The sequence below is a fragment of the Notamacropus eugenii genome, chromosome 2 (assembly GCF_028372415.1).
Source record: "Notamacropus eugenii isolate mMacEug1 chromosome 2, mMacEug1.pri_v2, whole genome shotgun sequence".
Classification (NCBI taxonomy): domain Eukaryota; kingdom Metazoa; phylum Chordata; class Mammalia; order Diprotodontia; family Macropodidae; genus Notamacropus; species Notamacropus eugenii.
In genome coordinates this window covers 73836035-73858950 of record NC_092873.1, presented here as the reverse complement: position 1 = coordinate 73858950, position 22916 = coordinate 73836035, and the positions used below count along the sequence as shown (strand labels likewise).

Here is a 22916-nt window from a genome sequence, read left to right as displayed (position 1 = left end):
GTGCAATTTTCTTAGGGGGAGGTAACATGGAATATTTTTATATTAATGGAGAAGTCAACTTATTTCTAAGTTTGTTACTATTGTGAAACTAATACCTGTTTATACTGTGTGTTCCGTGTTTTGTGTTCTTTAGTACAAACAGGTTTTATCATAAGCAGCTTATGGATATGCACTGTTTTGGATTTAATTACTTGTAGATCCTCCCAAGTCTTTTATGGTAACTGGAATAAAAGTCAGTCTCATGTAAGTAAATTCATCTGTATGACTACTGAACTAAAGGATAGAAAGTGTCTACCTGAAAAATTGTACTTATATATATAAATGTGTAGTGTTGGGTCCTCAATAGCCTCTGATCCTCCTAAAGGAATTGGAACCAGAGTAGAAACTTTTGAGAAAATAACCTGATCAGAAAATCCTCTGTGGTAAAAGTAAATAAGAACATCATGGAGCTCGTGGTTTCTTTCTTTGTTTTTCCCCTTTTCTGTCATCACGTTTAATGCTCTTTCTCTTTGGGACCCTGCATATTGCACTTGTCAGATTTGTATCTCCCAGACTATGCTATCCACCTGCAGACGCTCATGCAACAAGGATACCTGTTCCACACTTTCCTCCTTCCCTGGAAGTTGTTTCAGCCTCATTTTACTCCCTACCCCACCCTCACTCAGGCAGGGACCTTTCCTTTTTTCCTCTCTCAAAAGCATTTGGATGGATAGTGAGGCAGACAGGAGTGCTGAGGCAGATGAAGCAAGCAGGAGACAGGATGTGAGATGTGAGATAAGATGCCAGGCATTACTAGCCAGAAAAGTGATCAAAGAAGGTTATGTATTGAAACCCTAAGGAAGGGGACTTGCCTGTGTGCTTTCTAGCTGTGCTGTGCTCTGGGCCTCACATTTAACCACTTCTGTTTCTAGTCCGCCAATTCTTGATTGCCACCTTGTGGCAAGGTTTAGGCTTGCAGCACTGGAGTTGGGAATCTAAAGCCTTAACTCAAATAGGGAACTCTTCTGGCCAGGGCAGAGTAAATGATTGCTGGATATGTCACCATCATTTCCAGGACGCTAACTTATTTCTCATAGCTCTCCCTGTAGTCTATGAAGACCCTGCATGGAATTTATCCTTTGAGCACTGAAAGGATATTACAGGCAGCCTCTTGGATGCAAGACGTTCATTCAAGTCTGATATCACCCCCTACCTCCTCCTGGGGGTCTTGGTTTCTCTTCCTTCTTTCCCCCATTCTGATCCCATTATTGATACTTTTAATTGCTCTGATACTTGGTCTGGGCTTGTTTAACCTCTTGGTTTGCATTGTGTTTTCTCACCAGCAGCAACTTTTAGGATACCAACCCCTTCCTTTGATGACCCTGAATGGTTTGCCTCTCTCCACTTTGGACTCAGTTGGCATATTATTCTTCACCCCACACTGATCCCTCAAACGCATTTTAGTCCCTGAAATGGACTCTTAATCCCTGTTCAGCTGGAAGCAGCTACTGAAGCAACGATCTTTGCCCCTTTTCCCCAAAAGAATTCTCCTATCTAGTGGTTGAGTGGAAAAATGATGTGGATGCAAACAATACACTAAGCGTTAAAAATAATATTAAAGACAGACATTGTGAAGCCCCTGTTTTATTTTCTAACCTGCAGGTGCCCTTACTACAAAACTTCCGCTTATCTTTGACCATAAAATTTCTTGTCCTTCCCCGATCCTAGGAAATGAGATTTCCTTGTCTCCCTTTTCTTGTGTCCTTCATCTTCCTTATCCTGTGTCTTTATCATGCCAAAATTCTTTGTCTTGGAAGGCTTACCTTAGATCTCCAACCCCGATAAGGAAACCCTGAAATCATCCTACAGAAATTTGATCCTTTTCCTATATCGCTATTTTGGTTTGGCTCCTTGATAAATCTCAGGTCAGCTGCTTTTGCCTCAATAAAGCTAACTTAGGCTAAAGAGAAGGTCTAAGTAAATTCATTCACGTCTGAACCAGCTAACCTATCTCTCTCTTCAACACTGTTTTCTGTCTGTCTTACAGTCTCTTCCATAATTCCAAACCTTAAATCCCATTTCCCTCTGATGCTCACAGATTACACCACTCCAGGCTCAAAATGAATGTCAAGGGTAACTCTTTGCCTCTGGATCAGCATTCCTGAGGGTCTTGTGCTCTCAGCTTGATTTCTTCTTTAATTTAAAGAGGACATCCCTGAACTCACTTCTTAAAGAGGCCTATTCACCAAATGGGTGCTGCCTTACCAAAGGTGCAAACTTCAAAAGGGCTTACCTAGAAAGGGCCGGGGTCTCCCATTGTATCCTGAGTCATCTCCAAATATCTTGATGAATCCTTGGCTATAGAACCAAGATGGCACAGGAGGAGAAAGTAAGGCAGGTGATGCTGCACAGTTCTGAAATACTCAAATCAAAGTCAACTGCAAGTCATGGCTGCCAGGCCTAGAGGCCTCTGTGGGCTACCCGAGTCTTCTTACCTCACCTCCGAGGTCTTCAGTTGGCCAAAACTGGATGCTCATATGAGAGAAAGGACGTTCCAGAGTCGAACAAGGGTTGAGCTTTATTTCAGGGTCTCGGTTACAAGTGCAGGGAAGTCTTCCTTAGGAGGAAGAGGGGGAGATTTCCTAAGGAGGCTAAGATCTTAAGGGATTGGAAGTAGAAGTACAAGCGGGGAGAGAGGGGGAGGGGAGAGAGGAAAGAAGAAAAGCGGAGCCTACTGTCCTCTTGGCTCCTCACGTGCTAAGAGAGCTTTCAGGCTTCCTCAATCCTACTTAACCTTCAGCCGCATAGTTTGCATCTGAATACCGTGCTGTTAGGTAACTAGGTGTGCCCAGATCCGGGACAATCTCGAGGGCGGGGAGATCTCTCTCCCATCACGTTTCTCACGGGAAGAGGCGGAATTACTCAAGATAGCTCGGTTCACCTCGATTCCCTGCCATTTCCTGGGGGGGTCTCGTGAGAGCTCTAAGATTTAGAAGTTCCCACCTTTACCCGCCCAAGACTGTCCACACGGAATTGAGCTTCCAATCCCAACACATGGCATCATTTCCCTGATATGATGGTCCTTTTTGAAATGAAGGACAAATACAACCTGGGATTAATCTGAGCTTCCTGAGTGGGGACCTAGACAGTTGGGCAACTCACTTCATCCTCTCCTGCAACCTCTCCTTTCCAAAAGAAGGGAAATTTTGATGGCTGGAAGCATCTCTGTTAACTTGGGGTTTACTAGCTGCAATCTTTCATTCCTTCCCTCATTCCCTCCTTCCTTCCTTCCTTCTTTCCTTTCTTCTTTCTTTCTTTTCTCCCTGCCTTCTTTTCTTCTTATATCTTCCTTTGTCTCCTGTTACTTCCTGTCCCTTTTTACTTTTTTGAACATTTGGTCTTTCTCTATTTTCTACTTTATTTTCCTTCTTTTTCTTTCTTTTCCAAAAGGCCAAACCATAAACCCCATTTTTCTCTGGAGCTCACAGATTAGACCTGAATAGGTTGCTGCCCAAGCAGGGTTGTATTTTTGGAAGTATTTTTTGGACATCCAGGCTCACAGTGAATTTCAATAGTAGCTGTTTCTATTAGGACATAGCAGTGCTGAAGGGTCCTCCACTCGCAGTTTCATATTTTTTTTAAACTAAAAGAGTCACTGAATGGGTGTTACCTCACTCAAAATGAATACTTGAAAATATCTTAACTTTAAAATATCTAGAGTCACCTATTGCATCCTGAGTCATCTCCAGTTATCCTAGGGAATATCTAGCCACTGGACCTAAAAGGTCCTGGAGGAGAATTTGAGGCTGGTGACCTTTCACAGCCTTCCCTTACTCAAATCAAAGTCAACTTCAGGTCAACTCATCATTGTCCTGATGTCATGGTCCTACTGAAAAATGAAGGACAAACATAACCAGTGAGTAAGCAGAGCTGCCTGAATGGGGACCCAGACAGTTAGGTAAGTCTGGTAGTCATCTCTCTCTTCCTCTTCCTCTCCCTCTCTCCTCTGCAAAGGAAATGACATTTTGATTGCTGGAAACTTGGAATTTACTGGCTCAGTTCCTTCCTTAGTCCTCCTGGTCTGTTTCTTTCTCGCTGGCTTCCTGCCTGCAACTTCAGGTCTTCAATTTCTTTCTGTCTTTGTTTTCTCTCTTTTCTTCTTTCTTTTTTCTTTCTTTCAACATTTCTTTCCTTCTTTCTTTCTCCCTCTTTCTTCCTTTTTTCTTTTCTTCTTGTTTCTTTCTCTTTATCTTTCTGACTCTTTTCTCAAAGACCATCCTTAAACCCCATATCTCTCTGGAGTTCACATAGTGTTTCACAATAAGTTCTCTTGCTTAGGCATCACTTAATGGCTTTATTTTGGACCTCCTGAATCCTCTAGAATGTCAATAACAACTATTTCCCTTTAGACCAGCAATGCTGAGGTTCTTCCCCTCCCACTCTGATATTTTTTTTTTTAACAGAAGGGGCTATCCCTTGTCTCACTTCTTAAAAAGGTCTATTTACTGAATAGATTTTACCTCACTCAAAGTGAAAACCTGAGAAGGTCTGCATATTGGCAGTGTCTCTTTTGGATGCTGAATCATCTCCAGTTCTCCTGATCAATATCCAGTCACTAGCCCCAAATGGCTGTGGGGGAGAAGGGTGAATGGTGACTTTTCATAACCCTACCTTACTCAAATCAATGTTAACTATTAGTCATGTCTTCATTTCCCTGAAGTCATGGTCCTTTTTGAAAAATAGACAAACACAACCTGTGTTTCATCTGAGCTGTCTGATTGGGGTCCAGACAGTTGGGTAATTCAGTTTCTCCTTTTGCTCTTCCTCTTTCTGTCCTTCTCCATGTCCCTCCCTTCTTCAAAGGAAGTAAATTGCTATTGCTGGAAGTTTCCCTGCTAACTTGGAGTTTACCAACTTTGCCTTCTTTTCTGCTTTCCTGTCTCTTTTTTTCTTGCAGGCTTCCTCTTTGTCTCTTCCTTTTAGCCTTTTACTTCTTTTTTTCTCTCTTGTTTCTTTCTTTATCTCTTTTTTCTTTCCTCTTCTCCTTCCTCCTCTTTTCTTCTTTACATCCTCCTCTCTTTTCTTCTTTCTGTCTTTCTTTTTCGTCTGTTTCTTTCTCTTTATCTCACTGTCTGTCTTCTCAATGACCAAGATTAAACCCCATATGCCTCTTGAGCTTACACAGTGTTCTTCAATAATTCCCAGTGTTTCAGTTTTGATTCATGGCTTTAGTCTGGGTCTTTTGGCTCCTCAAGATTGGTATTAGCAACTATTTTCCTTTAGATCAGCAATGGTGAGGCTCTTCCATTCCCACTCTGATATTTTTTTCTGTTAAAGAGGCCATGTCTTATCTCACTTCTTAAAGAGGTCTATTTGCTGAAAGGGTTGTACCCCACTCAAAATGAGAGTCTGAAAATGTCATAGACTTTAAATTGCCAGAGTCTCCTCTGGCATCTTGATTCAAGTCCAGTTATACAAATATATATCTAGCCACTGGCTGTGAATGGCTCTAGAGGATAAATTGAGACTGGTAAAATTGTACAGCACTCCCTCAGTCAAGTCAAGGTCAACTGCAAACCATATCGCCATTTCCCTGTTGTCACTGTCCTGGCAAAGGAAGGAAAAACACAATTTTTGAGTAAGGTGAGCTGCCTGAATGGGACCCAGTCAGTTGACTTACTCTGGTAGTCTTCTCCTTCTTCCTCTTTCCCCATCCATTTTGAAATCCTCTCCAAAGACAGTTAAATTTCTATGTCTAGAAGCTTCCCTGTTGCCTTAGTGTTTACTGACTAGATTGTTTCCTTCCTGCCTTCTTTCCTATCACTTCATTTATTTCTTCCTTCTTTCATTATTTCTTTGTTATTTTGTTTTCTTCTTTCCTGCCTCTTTCTTTTTACAATTCCTACCTTTTCTCCCTTTCTTCCATCCTTAATTTCTTGTTCTCTTTTCTTTCCTTCTATATTATTTCTTTCTATGTTTGTTTCCTTTTTCCTTTCTTGGTTTCAGTTTGACTTTCTATCTCTTTTCTCAGAGTCATTTCTTAAACCCCATTTCCCTTTGGTATTCACAGATTGAATCACAATACTTCCATGCCAAAGCATGATTTAATGGGTCTATTTTGGGACATCCAGACTCAGAGAGCTTGTCAATAGTAATTGCTCCCCTTTGGACCAGCAGGCCTGAGCATCTTCCCATCACAGGTTGATATTTTTAAATGAATGGAGCCATCCTTTGACTCACTGCATAAAGTGCCCTACTCACTAAAGAGGTGCTACCTCATTCGAAGTGAGAACCTGAAAAGGCCTTAGCTTTCATATTGGCAGGGTCTCTTTTGGATGCTGAATCATCTCCAGTTCTCCTGATATATATCCATCCAATACACCCAAATGACTGTGCAGGAGAAAGTGTGAATAGTGACCTTTCACAACCCTACCATAATTAAATCAATGTAAACTACTAGTCATGTCCTCTTTCCCTGCAGTTGTGATCCTCTTTAAAAAATAGACAAACACAACCTGTGATGACTCTGAACTGCCTGACTGGGGACACAGAGAGTTGGGTATCTCAGTTTGTACTCCTGAGCTTCCTTTTCCTGCTCTTCCCCATGTTCCTCTCCTCTTCAAAGAAAGTGAAATTGCGATCGATGGAAGCATCCCTGTTAACTTGCAGCTAACTAATTCGATGCCTTCCTTTTTCCTTCTTAACTTGCAGCTAACTAATTCGATGCCTTCCTTTTTCCTTCTTGTTTCTTTTTGCTGGCTTTCTCCTTGTATCTTCCTTTTTGCATTTTCCTTCTTTGTTTTTTTTCTCACTTTTAGCTTTAGTTTTTTTTCTCTTTTTATTTTCTTTCCACCTTTCCTTCATCCCTTCTTTTCTATTTTCTTCCTTCCTTTCTCTCTCTCTCTTTCTTTCTTTCCTTCTTTCTTCATTCATTCTTTCTACTTCTTTCTCTTTGTAACTCTGATTGCCTTCTCAATGACCAAGATTAAACCCCATATATCTCTGGAGCTTACACAGTGTTCCTCAATAAGTCCCTGTAGTTAAACTTGAATTCATGTCTTAATTTGATCCACTTGACTCTTCAACATTGGTAATAGCAAGTATTTTCCTTTAGTGCAGCAATGGTGAAGCTCTTCTCCTTACAGCTTGATATTTTTTTCCCATTAAAGGGATCATGCATTATCTCACTTCTTAAAGAGGTCTGTTTACTGAATGGGTTGTACCTCACTCAGAAGGAGGGCCTGAAAATGTCATAGCCTTCAAATTTCCAGAGTCTCCTCTGGCATCTTGAGTCATCTCCAGTTGTCTGAATATGTATCAACCACTGAATCTGAATGACTGGAGGACAAATTGAGCCTGGTGACCTTGCACACTCCTCCCTTAGTCAAGTCAAGGTCAACTGCAATTCATACCATCATTTCTCTGATGTCACTGTTCTCCTTGAAAAGGTAGGAAAAACATAAATTCTGAGTGAGCCAAGCTGCCTGAATGGGACCCATCCAGTTGGGTTACTCTGCTCTTGTTTTCCCTCTTCCTCTTTCTCTACCCATTTCAAAATCTTCTTTTCTCCATAGGAAGCTAAATTTTGATGTCTGGAAGCTTTCCTTTTAACTTGCTTACTGACTTGATTCTTTTCTTCCTGCCTTCTTTCCTATCACTTCATTTCTTTTTGCCTTCTCTCATTATTTCCTTTGTCATTTTGTTTTCTTCCTTTCTACCTCTTTCTTTCTGCAATTCCTTCCTTTTCTCCCTTTCTTCCTTTCTTTCTTACCAGTCTTTCTTTCCTTCTCTGTTACTTCTTTCTTTCCCTTTTTTCTTTTTTTCTATATTAGTTTTTATTTGACTTTCTGTCTCTTCTCTGAGGTCAATTCTTAAACTCAATTTCCCTTTGGCACTCACAGATTGGACCACAATTGTTCCATGTCAAAACAGGATTTAATGGCTCTATTTTGGGACCTGTAGACTCAGAGTGCTTCTCAACAGTAACTGTTTGCCTTTGAACTAGCAGGCCTGAGCCTCTTCCCATCACAGGTTGATATTTTTAAGCAAAATGGGACCATCCCTTGACTGACTCTATAAAGAATCTTTATCACTGAATGAGTGCTACCTCACTCAAAGTGAGACCTTGAAAAGGCCTTAGCCTTCAAATTGGCAGGGTCTCTTTTGGATCCTGAATCATCTCCTGTTCTTGTGATCAAAATCCAGTCACTGGACCTAAATAGCTCTGGAGAAAATGTGAATGGTGAACTTTCACAGCCCTCCCTTACTTGAATCAATGTTGACTGTTATTCATGTCCTCATTTCCATGAAGTTCTGGTCTTCTGAAATATAGTCAAACACAACCTGTGATTAATCTGAGTTGCCTGATTTGGTAACCAATCAGTAAGATAAGTCAGTTTTTCTTTTCACTCTTCCTCTTCCTGTCCTTCTGCATGTCCCTCTTCTCTTCAACAGAGGTGAAATTTTGAGTGCTCAAGGCTTTCTTGGATTTTAACTTGGATTTTCCTGACTTGATTCCTTCCTTTCTTCCTTCCTGTCTCCTTCTTTCTTGCTTCCTTCCTCCCTGTCACTTTCTGTTTTCCATTTCCTTCTTTCTTTTTTCTCCTCTTTCATTCTTTTTTGCTTCTTTCTCTTTGTCTTTTTGTCTCTTTTCTCAAATACCAACTTTTAACCCCATATCCCTCCTGAGTTCACACAGTTCCACAATCAGTCCTGCTTAAGGATCACTTAATGGCTTTGTTTTGTGCCTCCTGCTGATTCAAAAATATGAATACAAACTGTTTCCCTTTAACCCAGTAATGGTGCAACTCTTCTCCTCCCAGTTTGATATTTTTTTAATTATTGGGCCATCCATTGTCTTACATATTACAGAGGCTTGTTTATTGAATGGGTGGTACCTCACTCAAAATGAGAACCTGAAATTGTTTTTGTCTTCTGTGAGAGACAGCAAAATGTTGTTTCCACAGAAATTATTATTACTTGATGATGTCACTGAGAGCAAGTCAAATTGTAGGAAGGCCTGCAGGCTGCAGGTCAACTCAACTAATTAGGAGACAGACAGTGGCATTCAGAAAATTACCAAATTTTTGATCAAGGAACTAAATCTACAGCTAGCTGCAAGTAACCAAGAAAAATGACCTAGAGTTAGCCTGAGAAAGCTTTTCTTCACTGCTTAATGAACCTCATGCATATAAGCAAACATACCCCACATGAAATTATCCCTCCATTTTCTGATCATGGTTCTTATGTTAAAACATGTTTGGGAGGGAGGATCACGCTTAGGGAAGTTAGTTAATGGGCTTGTAGAGAATATGGTGACCTAATGGAGAATCGACCAATCCATTTCCTAATGTGAGAGTCTGTCTTGATCTAGCAGTATATATCTCATCTCACTTCTGTATTCATTGCTCTATCCTCCTGAATAGAGGGTGGGGGCCTGCTTTGGCCAATGTGTTCAATTCCTTTGGACACTGCTGCAGTAAATTTTCCTTGATACCTTATTAGTGTCAAGGATTTTTCTACTAACTTGATTCCCAAAGTGGGACTCTACTCTCTGATTTTGGGTGGAATGAGATAAGATACCAGGAGGGAGAGCACGCCTGTTACCTTTAACAGTCTCTGTAGGTTGAATCTGCTCAGTTCTGGCATGCAACCTCACACCACCTTTCCGAGTTCAGAGGATTTGGGGAACTCTGCTAGAAGTTTATGGGCAGATCACGCAAACTGGTATATTTGGCAAAGGTAAGAAACATCCCTTGTTGATCAAGAGATTCCTTGGGAACTACCTGACACGTCTGATGGAATGGCAGTGTCAGTCTTAAAAGACTGCAGGTGGCAGGAATGGGTTCTAGGCCCTGAGTGTGGAGGTATCCCCAAGACTGGCAGCTGTCCCTGGGGCTTGATTGTGGTAGCTGGGACGGCTTTTGGTAGGCAGGACACTCCTACTCAGAGAGACTGTCAGGATCAGCCATAGGCTGAAGTCAGATTTTAGTATGGGAGGGAAGAATTCTAAGGTACTTAGGGAGGGAAAGAACCCTCAAGAAGACATCCTCCCCTTTAAGTCCCCTCTGGAGGATGTTAATGCATTGGGAGGATACTCCCAAGACAAAGGGAAAAAAATAAGACAAAAATGATAAATTATTGCTGCCAGGAATGGACTAAGGGACCTGTCCTGAGACCTTCAGCATTTTGGCCTAACTTTGAATCAGATGAACATTGGGTCTGTCCATTCTTGAATCTACATGGAAATGACAAAAAAGAAGTTTCAGAAGAAGAAAAGGATTATGTTGATTGCTGGGGCCCTGGACATTAGTCTCAACAGCAGCCAGCATTTTCCTAAGCCAAACAAAGATGGGGAAAATGAATAAGGGAAGTCAGGAAATGATCCCTTCTAAATAGGATTCCCTCTTTGCTTTACCCCTTCCATATGATATACCCCTGTCTAACACACCTCCCTCACTCCCTGCTTCCTCCCTTTCAACCTCTGCTCAAATAGAGAAATAGAGGAGAGGTTATATTCCATATTAAGGAAAGAGTTGAAGCAATGTAAACAAGATGTTCAGAATCTGCACTTTAAATCCCTGGAAGATGTCAGGTTAGAAAAGATCAAGATAGTATCATTCCCCTTTCAGCCCCTATGTTCCATTGAGGGAGGTCCCAATGGGAGGGCTAGAGGGAGGAATCAGATTCATGAATGCTCCCTTAAGTACCACCGAGGTAAGGATATTTAAAAAAGGAAATGAAATCACTAATAGAACATCCAGTAGGACTATCTGAACAACTAGACCAGTTTTGGGGACCAAATATTTGCAGTTGGAATGAGTTAGTCTCAATCCTTAATATTTTATTCACTGGGGAAGAAAAAGGTATGATAAGGAGAGCAATGATGGTAGGATGGGAGAAGAGTAACAGTCCTGCTGCAGGTGTGGTCCCAGCTGAGGTCAAGTACACTAATATGGATCCAAGCTGCAATCACAATAACCAAACCCACCAAACCAATATGCAGGAGCTTCTAGAATTGATAATAGTAGGCATAAAAGAGGCTGCCTCAAAGTCACAAAATTTAAATAAGGTATTTGAGATTGATCAGAAGAAGGAAGAATCTCCTTCCAAATTTTTTTTTGGTGAGATGTACATTTTATTCAAAAGTTTAAATATTCTTCACACAGTACACAGATTTTCCAACCAAAGTTCTTGTGTAGTGTGCTCAGACAAGTAAAATTGAAGGTTGGGTGGTAGATGCAGACTCCTCACGAGTGCTCTTCAGCCAATTTTTCAGCTTTTGTCACAGCTTCTTCAGTGGGTCTGACCATATAGAAGGCCTGCTCTGGGAGATGGTCTTACTGACCTGCCAAGATTTGCTGGAATCCCTTAATAGCTTCTTTCAGGGGTACCACCTTCCCCATATGTCCTGTGAATACCTCAGCAACTTGGAATGGCTGTGACATGAAACACTGGATTTTCCGGGCCCCAGACACTGTCAACTTATCTTCTTCAGATAGCTCATCCATACCAAGGATAGCAATGATGTCCTGGAGGGATTTATCGTCCTGCAGAATCTATTGCACACCTCAGGCAACATCATAGTGCTCATTGCCAACAATGTTGGGGTCCATGATCCAGGAAGTGGAGTCCAGAGGATCCACTGCAGGGTAAATGAGCTGGGGCTCAGCAATAGTCCAGAACAGCACAGTGGTAGCACCCAAGTGGGCAAAGGTGGTGGCAGGAGCAGGGTCAGTCAAGTCATCAGCAGGGACATAGATGGCTTGTACAGAGGTGATAGAACCTTTCTTGGTTGTGGTAATTCTTTCCTGCATGGTGCCCATATCAGTGGCCAAAGTGGGTTGGTAACCAACAGCAGAGGGGATTCTGCTTAGTAAAGCAGACACCTCTGAGCCAGCCTGAGTGAATCAGAAGATATTACCAATGAAGAGCAATACATCTGGACCCTCTTGATCTCTGAACTATTCAGCCACAGTGAGGGCAGTCAAAGCTACCCGAGCTTGAGCACCAGGTGGTTCATTCATTTGGCCATATACCAATGCTACCTTGGAAGTGGCATCCTTCAGATTGATGACACCAGACTCAATCATCTCGTGGTAAAAGTCATTGCCTTCTCGAGTCCGTTCCCCAACACCAGCAAATACAGAATAACCACCATGGACTTTGCCAACATTGTTGATTAGTTCCATAATCAATACTGTCTTTCCCACACCAGCACCACCAAAGAGACCAATTTTGCCACCCTTGGCATATGGGGCCAAAAGATCCACAACTTTGATGCCAGTGACCAGGATTTCTTTCTCTACACTCATCTTTATGAATTCAGGAGCCTCAGCATGAATAGCAGCAAACTTTGGTTTTTATTGGAACCCTTTCATCGATAGGCTCTCCAATCACATTCATGATTCTTCCTAAGGTCTCAGGGCCCACAGGAATTTTGATTGGGGCTCCAGAATCCAGGACCTTCTGCCCTCTGACCAATCCTTCCATACTATCCATAGCAATGGTCCAGACTGTGCTCTCCCCCAGATGTTGGGTGACCTCCAGAACCAGCCTGGTCTCCCTGTCCTGCACTTCCAAGGCATTGAGGATGGGAGGGAGCCCCTCGTCAAACTGCACGTCCACCATGGCCCCGATGATCGCCACGATGTGCTCGGGGGCCATCCCCCTCTTGGGGGCAGGGGAATGTCTGGGCCACATAGTCCCAGGCCCGCTGAATCGCGGCCGGGACCACCCACAACAAGGTCTGAGCTTGGGGCAACAGTGCCAAGGTGCCCAGGTCCCTCAGGGTGCCCAAGGCCAAGGCAGCTGTGGCACAGCTCAACAGCCCCAATATGGTAGAGTCTGGAGAGAGTCCTTCCAAATTTTTAAAGAGAATAAAAGTTTCAGAAAATACTCTGGATTAGATTTGCAAGATCCCCTTGTAGAAGGAGTGTTTTAAGACACAAATTGTGACTATCCTTTGCCAGATATAAACAGAAAACTCTAAAAATTAGAACAATGAAGTACTAAGCCTTTACAGGAGTTGTTGAGAGTGGCTCAGAAGGTATATGTCAGAAAGGAGGAAGAGCAGCAAAGACAGAAAACAAGAATCATGGTTTTGACTGTCAAGGAAATGGCTACATCAGAAGAGACTACAAGGGAGCTAAAATCTGAATGGATATATCCACCAAGGGAAGAGCAGAAAGGCTAATGCTAATGAGAGAATCAAGAAGTAATGGTAAGGAGAAAATACATGTTACATATGTTGGAAGTCTGAATATTTCAAAACACACTGCCCTGAATGGAGAAGGGAAGAGACATTTGGGGAAGATGAAGACTAGAAAATTCAGGCCTTCTTTCTTCTGAAGCCTAACCAGGTTAATGTGGAGGTCAGAGGCATCAGAGAAAGTGTTCCATTTCTTGTGGATACAGGAGCAGAAGTATCCTCCTCACTGAGTTTCAAACACAAAAGTATGACACCTGGCAAGGAGACTCTCAAAATCTTTGGGGTAAAAGGAAAGAATTTTTATGGAATGATTTTTGATGAAACCATCATCTGGTATGGGGATAGATAAACAATTGCCAGGTTTCTGTTTGTCCTGGAAGCAGGAATAAGTTTATTAAGAAGGAATTTAGTCCTTAAGTTAAACCTGGAAATAAAAATGGTATGAGAGCAATTATTTGATGAAGTCATTTGAAATGAATCAGATAATATGAAGGCCAGCAGATTGGACTCAGCCAATTAGGAGACAGACAGTGGTGTTCAGGAAACTACAAAATTATTGATAAAGGAAACAAATCTACAACCAGCTGGAACTAGCCAAGAAAAATGATCAAGGGTTACCTGGAGAAGACTTTTCTTCATTGTGCTTCCTTAATGAACTTCATGCATATAAGCAGACACACCTTGCATAAAATTATCCCTCCATTTTCTGACCATGGGTCCAATGTTAAATAATGTTTGAGAAGAGGAATGATACTAACGGGGGTTATGTAATGGGCACAAAGAGAAGATTGTGATGTAATGGAGAATGGATCAATCCATCTCCTAGAGGGAGGATCAGTCTTGATCTTACGTCTGTATTCAGTGCTCCCACCTCCTGAATAAAGAGTGGGGGATCATTTGGCCAAAGTTTTCAATTCCTGGGGACTCTGCTGCAATAAATTTTCCTTGATATCTTATTAGTGTCAAGCCTGTCTCTAACATCTTATAATTGCCAGACTCCTCTGGCATCTTGCATCATCTTCTGTTATCCTAATGCATATCTAGCTACTGGACCTGAATGGCTCTGGAGGACAAATTGAGGCTGGTGACCTTGCAGAGCCCTGCCTTAGTCAAATCAAACTCAACTGCAAGTCATATCATCATTTCTCTAATGTCCTTGAAAAAGAAGGACAAATACAATCTGTGAGTAGGCAGAACTGCCAAAATGGGGAACCAGTCACTTGGGTAATTCTGGTTGTTCTCTCCCTCTTCCTCTTTCTCTCCCTCTCCATTTTGAAATCTTCTTCTCTCCAAAGGAAGGTAAATTTTGATATCTGGAAGTTTCCTTGTGAACTTGGTGTTTACTGGCTAGATTCTTTCCTTCCTGATTACTTCCTATCTCCTCAATTCTTCCTTTTCTTGTTACTTCCTTTCTCATTTCTTTTCTTCCTTCCTTTCTCTTTCTTTCTCCAAGTTTTTCATTTTATCCCCTCATTTCCTCCTTCTTTTCCTTTGTACTTTGCTTTCTTCATTCTTTTTTGTTTCTTTCTTTGTTCTTGTGTTCCCTTCTTCCTTTTTTTCTTTCTTATATTTTGCTTGATTTTCTGTCTCTTTTCTCAGAGGTCAACTGTTCAACACCATTTCTCTTTGGCAGTCATCGATTGGACCACAATTGCTCCATACTCAAGCATGATTTAATAGCTCTATTTTGAGCCAACCAAGCTCAGAGTGCTTGTCAATAGTAAATATTTCCCTTTGGAACAGCAGGCCTGAGCCTCTTCCACATCACAGGTTTATATTTTTAAATGAAAGGAGCCATCCCTTGACTAACTCTGTAAAGAGGCCTATTCACTGAATGGGTTCTATCTCACTTAAAATGAGAACCTGAAAAGGCCTTAGCCTTCAAATGGCAGGGTCTGTTTTGGATCCTGAATCATCTGCAGTTCTCCTGATGAATATTCAGCCACTGGACCCAAATAGCTCTGGAGGAGAAAGTGTAAATTGTAACCTTTCACAGCCCTCCCTTACTCAAATCAAAATTAACTACAAGTCATGTCATCATTTCCCTGAAGTCATGGTCCTCTTTGAAAAATAGATAAAAGAACCTGTGATGAATCTTTGCTGCCCAAGTGGGGCTCCAGACAGTTTCGTAACTCATTTTGTCCTCTCTTCCTCTTTCTCTCCCTCTCCTTGTCGCTCTCCTCATGAAAGGAAGTTGAATTTTGATGTCAAGAAGCTTCCCTGTTAACTTGGAGTTTACTGGAGACATTACTTCCTTCCTTCCTTCCTGTATTTTTCTTTCTCTCATTTGCTTTTCTTCTTTCATTCTTTATTTCTTACCTTCTCTTTGTCTTTTTGTCTCTTTTCTCATCGATTAAATCATAACCCCTTTTCCCTCTGGAGCTCATAATAAATTAATTTAAAAATATTTATTTTAAAAAAATGTCTAGAGAGTGGATCCAAATGGCTCTGAAGGAGAATGAGGCTGCTGACCTTGCACAGCCCTCCTTTAGTCAAAATCAAAATCAACTGCAAGTCATGTCATCATTTCCCTGGTGTTATGGACCTCCTTCAAAAAGAAGTGGCAAAAAGGTTATTGTAATGCTATGTAATGAGTAGAGCTTTGGGGAACTCACATCCTAACAAGAATGATGCTCAAGCTTGTATAGAAGAAACTCAGTGAAAGGGTGCAGCATATGTTAATTATTTCAAAGAGTCAATGTCCCGTTAGATAAAATAACCATGGGAGTTGATGTATATCTTGACATCTGGAATGTATAATACTGTTGGTTTCTTAAGAATCAGTATGAGATATTTTTGCTGGTACAAGATAGTCTTCATATGAGGGAAATTCTACAGGATCAGCTTGTTACTGCTGTAACAGGGAGAGATAATTTGTCTTACTGGGCCCATTCATGAGGTATTGCTGGACATAGGGTCTTTGGGTTGGGCAGATACATGTGATCCAAACGCTGAGGTCTAGGCACAAGTACATCATCAACATCACCCCCTCCTTAATTGTAAAGAGGGGATAGGGAATAAAAAGAAAAAAAATTACAAGCAAATCAACAAGAAAGAAAAACAATTAATCACTATAATTATATCAACTCATCCATAATGTAAAATACAGCAGAATAGATTAGAAAAAAGAATCCTATGATTATTTTTTAACAAACATAAAAAGGTTAATGAAGAGTGGCAATAAAGGAATGGAGTAAGATATACTTCAGGTATCCTAAAAAGAGGAGTGAGGAGAAATATGAACCTCAAGAAAGTTACCAATTACAAAGAGACTTGATTAAAAGAATTGTATTTTTCTTTATTCAAATAATGTTTAAGAATATACAAATATGAAGGTATTGCAAACACTGGATGGTCCATTCCAGAGATTTCCTTCTTAAACACTCTGTACCTGGAAGCAACAAAACTTAGCACTAATTTGAAATCTGTATATAACAATACCAAGTTCCCACCTGCCTGGAGTGTCAGGAATGTTATCTTTCTGGCCTCTGTTGGTTTCTCATCAATACCTTTCAGGGGAACTGGGATATCTAGACACTTTGTGATAGGATCCAGCCTCTACTGATGGTATTCCCCCAATGTGAGACAGGGTGAGGGAAGTACCCTATAGGACAATTTCTTTTAATCATGCACAGTATTTGCTTGTAAAGGTAAAACAAATATCTTACTCCCTAACACATGGTAAGCGTAATCCTTCCTTCATAGGACTTTAGTCTCTGAGGAGGTGAAAGGGATTAGGTTTATAATTTAATTCAGCTCATATAGAGTCCCAGTTTCAAGCCCGAGACTCACCCCCTCCACATTGTAGGCTCCCTGGCTACTCAGAGCTTCCTTCCTAGGCTGTCTCACTGCCATGTCTCTTCTATGATCCTGGCTCCAATGTCACCATGGTAGATGGTGTAGAGAGTCTTCATGATAGGCAAACTGGACATGTTCAGAGGTCTATTATATGTACACATGCACATAGAAGTAATATCTTATTATGTAAAAACAACAATAGGCCAAATATCAATTTATGTAACAGCTCTATCTTGAGAAAACCATTATTTCTTACATTTAAAGGATATATAAGAATTTATGTCATGATAAAATGATGAAAGAGACCGCCATTTCTAATTTATGTTCACTTTTTATGCGATGTCACCCAGGTAATATGTTATATCAATTTTCTCTTGAGGTTTGCTTATCTTGAACTAATTTTTGGTTTTAATTAGTATATAGGCATTAGCCTCCCAGAGTTTCAATTAAAACTGCATTGCTATACATGCACTTTGTAATGTGTCTGTGCCAAATGATGCTGACATTATTTGACATTTTTCTCCCTCTAAGATCTGTCATATCATATCCTTTGACCCTTTATCTTTTCTGCAATGGGTCAGATTTCTCTAAATTTGGGTCAGTTAACTTATATATCTTAGAAACATGCATACTTTGTCATAGAAACTAAATTCTCTGGTTTCCTTGATTTGTATTTTGGTGTTCAATTGAGGATTTTCAATTTGACAGCTTTGTAGTTTTTTTGAGTTGTATGCCCAATCCACTTATTTGGTCTTTCTCTCTTTTAGTGATGAATGAGTTTAGCATTTAAAAATTTCCCCAAGAATTACTTTGGCTGCACCCACAAATTTTAGTATATTATCACATTGTTTTCATAACCTTTATAGAAATTATTGACTATTGCTCTGATTTGTTCTTTGACCCACCTAGATTTTAGGAATGTTAACTAATTTTCAATTAATTTTTAATCTTGCTTCACAGGCATTTTATTGATTGTAATTTTTATTGCATTACGCTTTGTAAAAAAAACACTTTTACTCTTTCTGCTCTGTAACATTTTTTTTAACTCAATACATGGCCAATTTTTGTGAAGATGCCATGCATAGCTAAGATTACTGTATTTCTATTCCTATTCAATATTTTCCAAAGGTCTATAACATCTAACTTTTAAAAAATTCTGTTCAGGTCTTTAGCTTCTTATTTATTTTTCTTTTGATTTTTCTCTGTTTGAAGGATGCATTGAATTTAGGTCCTTCTCTATAATAAATTTCCTATCTCTTCCTGTTACTCATTTTAATTTCCTTCAAGAATTAGATGCTAGATTATTTTGTTCACATATCTTTAGCATGGATATTAACTCATTGTCTACGTTAACTTTTAGCAAAATATAATTTCTCTGCTTATATCTTTTAATTAGGTTTAGTTTTGCTTTGGTTTGAGGTAATTTTTGCTAACCATGCTTTGTTTTTTCTTTGTATGTGTGTTTGATTTCTTCCAGCTGCAGCATAATAGATTCTGCTCTTCCCTTTTACTTTTACTTTCTGTATGTCCTTTTGTTTCAAAAACATTGCTTATAAAAGACACATTATCAAATTCTGATTTCTAATACATTCTCCTGTCTTCCATTTTATCTTCCATCTCATTCACATTAACAGTTATGATTGCTAATTGTTTATTTCTTTCCATTCTCTCCTCTTCTACTCATTATTCTTCCTTTTTCCTCCCTCTTCCTGCTTTAGGAGTCTCTTGATTCTAATTAGTGTCTCACTTAATCCATACTCCCTCTTATTCTGCTCTCTTTCCTTTCACTTCTTTCTTTCCTATATCCCTGTTGAAAATCTCAAAGTCAAACTCACTGGCCTATTAGAGTTTACAGCTGAAATTCTCTTTCTTATTTTGAAAATGAGAACATATATTCTGTATTGGTCTTGTAGTATCCCTCCTGTTCTCCATAGTTTTTCCATATCACATTTAATGACTCAGTCATAACATCCTAGAGTTATTTCAGTTTCCACAAACTAAAATCCATTTTGGACCAGGTGATATATGGGCATTTAGTTGCTTTCTTCCTATCTTTGCTACTAATCTTGTTGATTAGCCATGTTTACTCTGTCTTTTTTTAAGTCAAAAGGTCATTCATTCTCTTTGGCAGAGGAAGGAAGCAAAATAGGAATTAGATTTTCTTTTATTCTGATTTTTAAAAGAATTTTTTAAAAAATTATTTTAAAATTTTAAAAAATTTATCTATGTATTTTTAGTTTTCAACATTCATTTCCACAAGATTTTGAGTTCCAAATTTTCTCCCCATCTCTCCCTTCTTCCATCCTAAGATAGTGTGCATTCTGATTAGCCCTTCCTCCAGTCTGCCCTCCCTTGTATCATATCCCTCCCTTCCCTTATCAATATCTCCTCTATTTTCTTTTAGGACAAGATAAATTTCTATATGCTATTACCTGTATATCTTATTTCTTATTTTCCCACTTCTAAAAACAATTTTTAGCATTCATTTTTAATACTGTGAGTTGAAACTTCTCTCCCTTCCTCCCTCCCCATGCATCCCCACTGAGAAAGCAAGCAATTAAACACAGGTTCTACATGTGTAGTTATGCAAAAGACTATCATCGAAGTCATGTTGTGAAAGACTAACTATATTTCCCTCCATCTTATCCTGCCTCCCATTTATTCTATTCTCTCTTTTGACCCTATCCTTTCTCAAAACTGTTTACCTCTATTCATGTCCCGCACATACCACACTTATCCCCTTCTCCCCTACTTTCCTATAGTGTAAGGCAGATTTTTATAGCAAGTTGAGTGTGCACATTTTTCTCTCCTTAAGTCAAATGTGATGAGATAAGGTTCACTTTTTCCCTCTCACCTCCCCCTTGTTCACCTCCATAGAAAAAGCTATTTATTGTCTCTTTCGTGTGAGAGATAATTTGCCCCATGCTATTTCTCCCTTTCTCTTCCCAGTATATTTCTCTCTGACCCCTTAATTTTATATTTTTAGATATCATCCTTTCCCATTCAACTCACCATGTGCCCTCCGTCCACATGTACATAATCCCTCCAACTACCCAAATGCTGAGAAAACTATCAAGAGTTACAAATACTATATTTCCATGTAAGGATGTAAACAGTTCAACTTTAGTAAGTCCCTTATGATTTCTCTTTCCTGTTTAACTATCCATGCTTCTCTTGATTCTCATGTTTGAAAGTCAGATTTTCAGTTCAGCTCTGTTCTTTTCATCAAGAATTCTTGAAAATCCTCTGTTTTACTGAATGATCTAGTATTCCCCTGAAGTATTATACTCAGTTTTGCTGGGTAGGTGATTCTTTGTTGTAATTCTAGTTCTTTTGACCTCTGGAATATCATATTCTAAGCCCTGTGGTCCCTTAATGTAGAACCTGCTAGATCTTGTGTTATTCTAATTGTATTTCCACAATACTCAAATTGTTTCTTTCTGACTGCTTGCAATATTTTCTCCTTAACCTGGGAAGTCTGGAATTGGGTTACAATATTCCTAGGAGTTTTCCTTTGGGGATCTCTTTTCAGGAGGTGATCAGTGGATCTTCTCAATATTTATTTTACCCTATGCTTCTAGAATATCAGGACAGTTTACTTTGATTATTTCTTGAAAGATGGTATCTAGACTCTCTCTTTTTTCCATAATGTTATATTCTATAATTTATTTTATTTTTATTTTTTATTAATTTAACTTTTAGCATTCATTTTCACAAAATTTTGGGTTCCAAATTTTCTCCCTATTTGTCCCCTCCCCCCACCCCAAAACACCAAGCATTCTAATTGCCCCTGTCACCAATCTGCCCTCTCTTCTATCATCCCTCCCTTCCCTTGTCCCCATCTTCTCTTTTGTCCTGTAGGGCCAGATAACTTTCTATGCCCCTTTGCCTGTATTTCTTATTTCCTAGTAGCAAGAAGAGAACTCGACAGTTGTTCCTAAAACTGTGAGTTCCAACTTCTCTCCCTTCCTCCTTCCCGCCCCCCATCCCCACTGAGAAGGAAAGCAGTTCGATATACCTGTGTAGTTATGCAAAAGACTTCCACAAAAGTCATGTTATGAAATACTACATTTCTCTTCATTCTATCCTGCCCCCCATTTATTCTATTCTCTGTTTTGACCCTATCCCTCCTCAAAAGTATTCACTTCTAATTACATCCTCCTCCAAATTTGCCCTCCCTTCTATCATCCCCCATGCCCCTGGTCATCCCCTTCTTCCCTACTTTCTTATAGAGTAAGACAGATTTTCATAGCAAATTGAGTATGCATGCTATTTCCTCCTTAAACCAAATGTGATTAGAGTAAGGTTCACTTTTTCCCTCTTCCCTCCATTCCCTCCCTTTACAAAAGCTATTTCTTGCCTCTTTTATGTGAGAGATAATTTGCCCCATTCTATTTCTGCCTTGTTCTCCCAATATATTCCTCTCTCATCTCTATATTTTATTTTTTAGATATCATCACTTCCTATTCAACTCACCCTGTACGCTCTGTCTATATGTGTATAATCCTTCCAACTCTCCTAGGACTGAGAAAAGTCTCAGGAGTTAGAAATATTATCTTTCTATGTAGAAATGTAAACAGTTACACTTTAATAAGTCCTTTATGATTATCTTTTCTATTTACCTTTTCATGCTTCTCTTGATTCTTGTGTTTGAAAGTCAAATTTTCTATTCAGCTCTTGTCTTTTTATCAAGAATTCTGGAAAGTTCTCTATTTCATTGAATAACCATTTTTTCTCCTGAAGTATTATACTCAGTTTTACTGGGTAGGTGATTCCTTGTTTCAATCCTAGTCCCTTTGAATTCTGGAATATCATATCCCAAGCCCTGTGATCCCTTAATGTAGGATCTGCTAGATCTTGTGTTATCCCAATTGGATTTCCACAGTACTCGAATTCTTTCTTTCTGGCTGCTTGCAACATTTTCTCCTAGACTTGGGAGCTCTGGGATTTAGCTAAAATATCCCTAGGAGTTTTCTTGTGGGATCACTTTCAGGAAGAGGTCAGTGGATTCTTTCAATATCTTTCTTACCCTCTGGTTCTAGAATATCAGGGCAGTTTTCCTTGATAATTTCGTTTTTTTATTTATTTAACTTTTAACATTCATTTTCACAAAACTTTGGGTTCCAAATTTTCTCCCCTTTTGTCCCTTCCCCCCACCCCAAAACACCGAGCATTCTAATTTCCCCTATCACCAATCTGCCCTCTCTTCTATCATCCCTCTCTGCCCTTCTCTCCATCTTCTCTTTTGTCCTGGAGGGCCAAATAACTTTCTATACCCCTTTACCTGTATTTTTTATTTCCTAGTAGCAAGAACAGTACTCGACAGCTGTTCCTAAAACTTTGACTTCCAACTTCTCTTCATCCCTCCTCCTCACTGATTCCCTTTGGAAGGCAAGCAATTCAATATAGGCCATATCTGTGTGGTTTTGCAAATGACTTCCATAATAGTCGTGTTGTGTAAGACTAACTATATTTCCCTCCATCCTATCCCTCCCCCTATTGATTCTATTCTCTCTTTTGATCCTGTAACTCCCCAAGAGTGTTGACTTCAGATTGCTCCCTCCTCCCATTGCCCTCCCTTTCATCCTCCCCCCCACTCTGCTTATCCCCTTCTCCCCCACTTTCTTATATTGTAAGATAGGTTTTCATGCCAAGATGAGTGTGCATTTTATTCCTTCCTTTAGTGGAATGTGATGAGAGTAAACTTCATGTTTTTCTCTCACCTCCCTTCTTTTTCCCTCCACTTAAAAGTCTTTTGCTTGCCTCTTTTATGAGAGATAATTTGCCCCATTCCATATCTCCCTTTCTCTTCCCAATATATTTCTGTCTCGCTGCTTAATTTCATTTTTTTTAAGATACGATCCCATCCTATTTAATCCACTCTGTGCTGGGTGTGTGTGTGTATGCTCTCTCCAAAGTTACCAGTTAT

At 39.8% G+C, this 22916-nt stretch overlaps 1 pseudogene; it reads right to left on the bottom strand.

Moving 5' to 3' along the window:
* Positions 1–11099: 11099 nt before the first annotated feature.
* LOC140522658 (ATP synthase subunit beta, mitochondrial pseudogene) lies at positions 11100–19702 on the bottom strand (annotated as a pseudogene).
* Positions 19703–22916: the final 3214 nt, after the last annotated feature.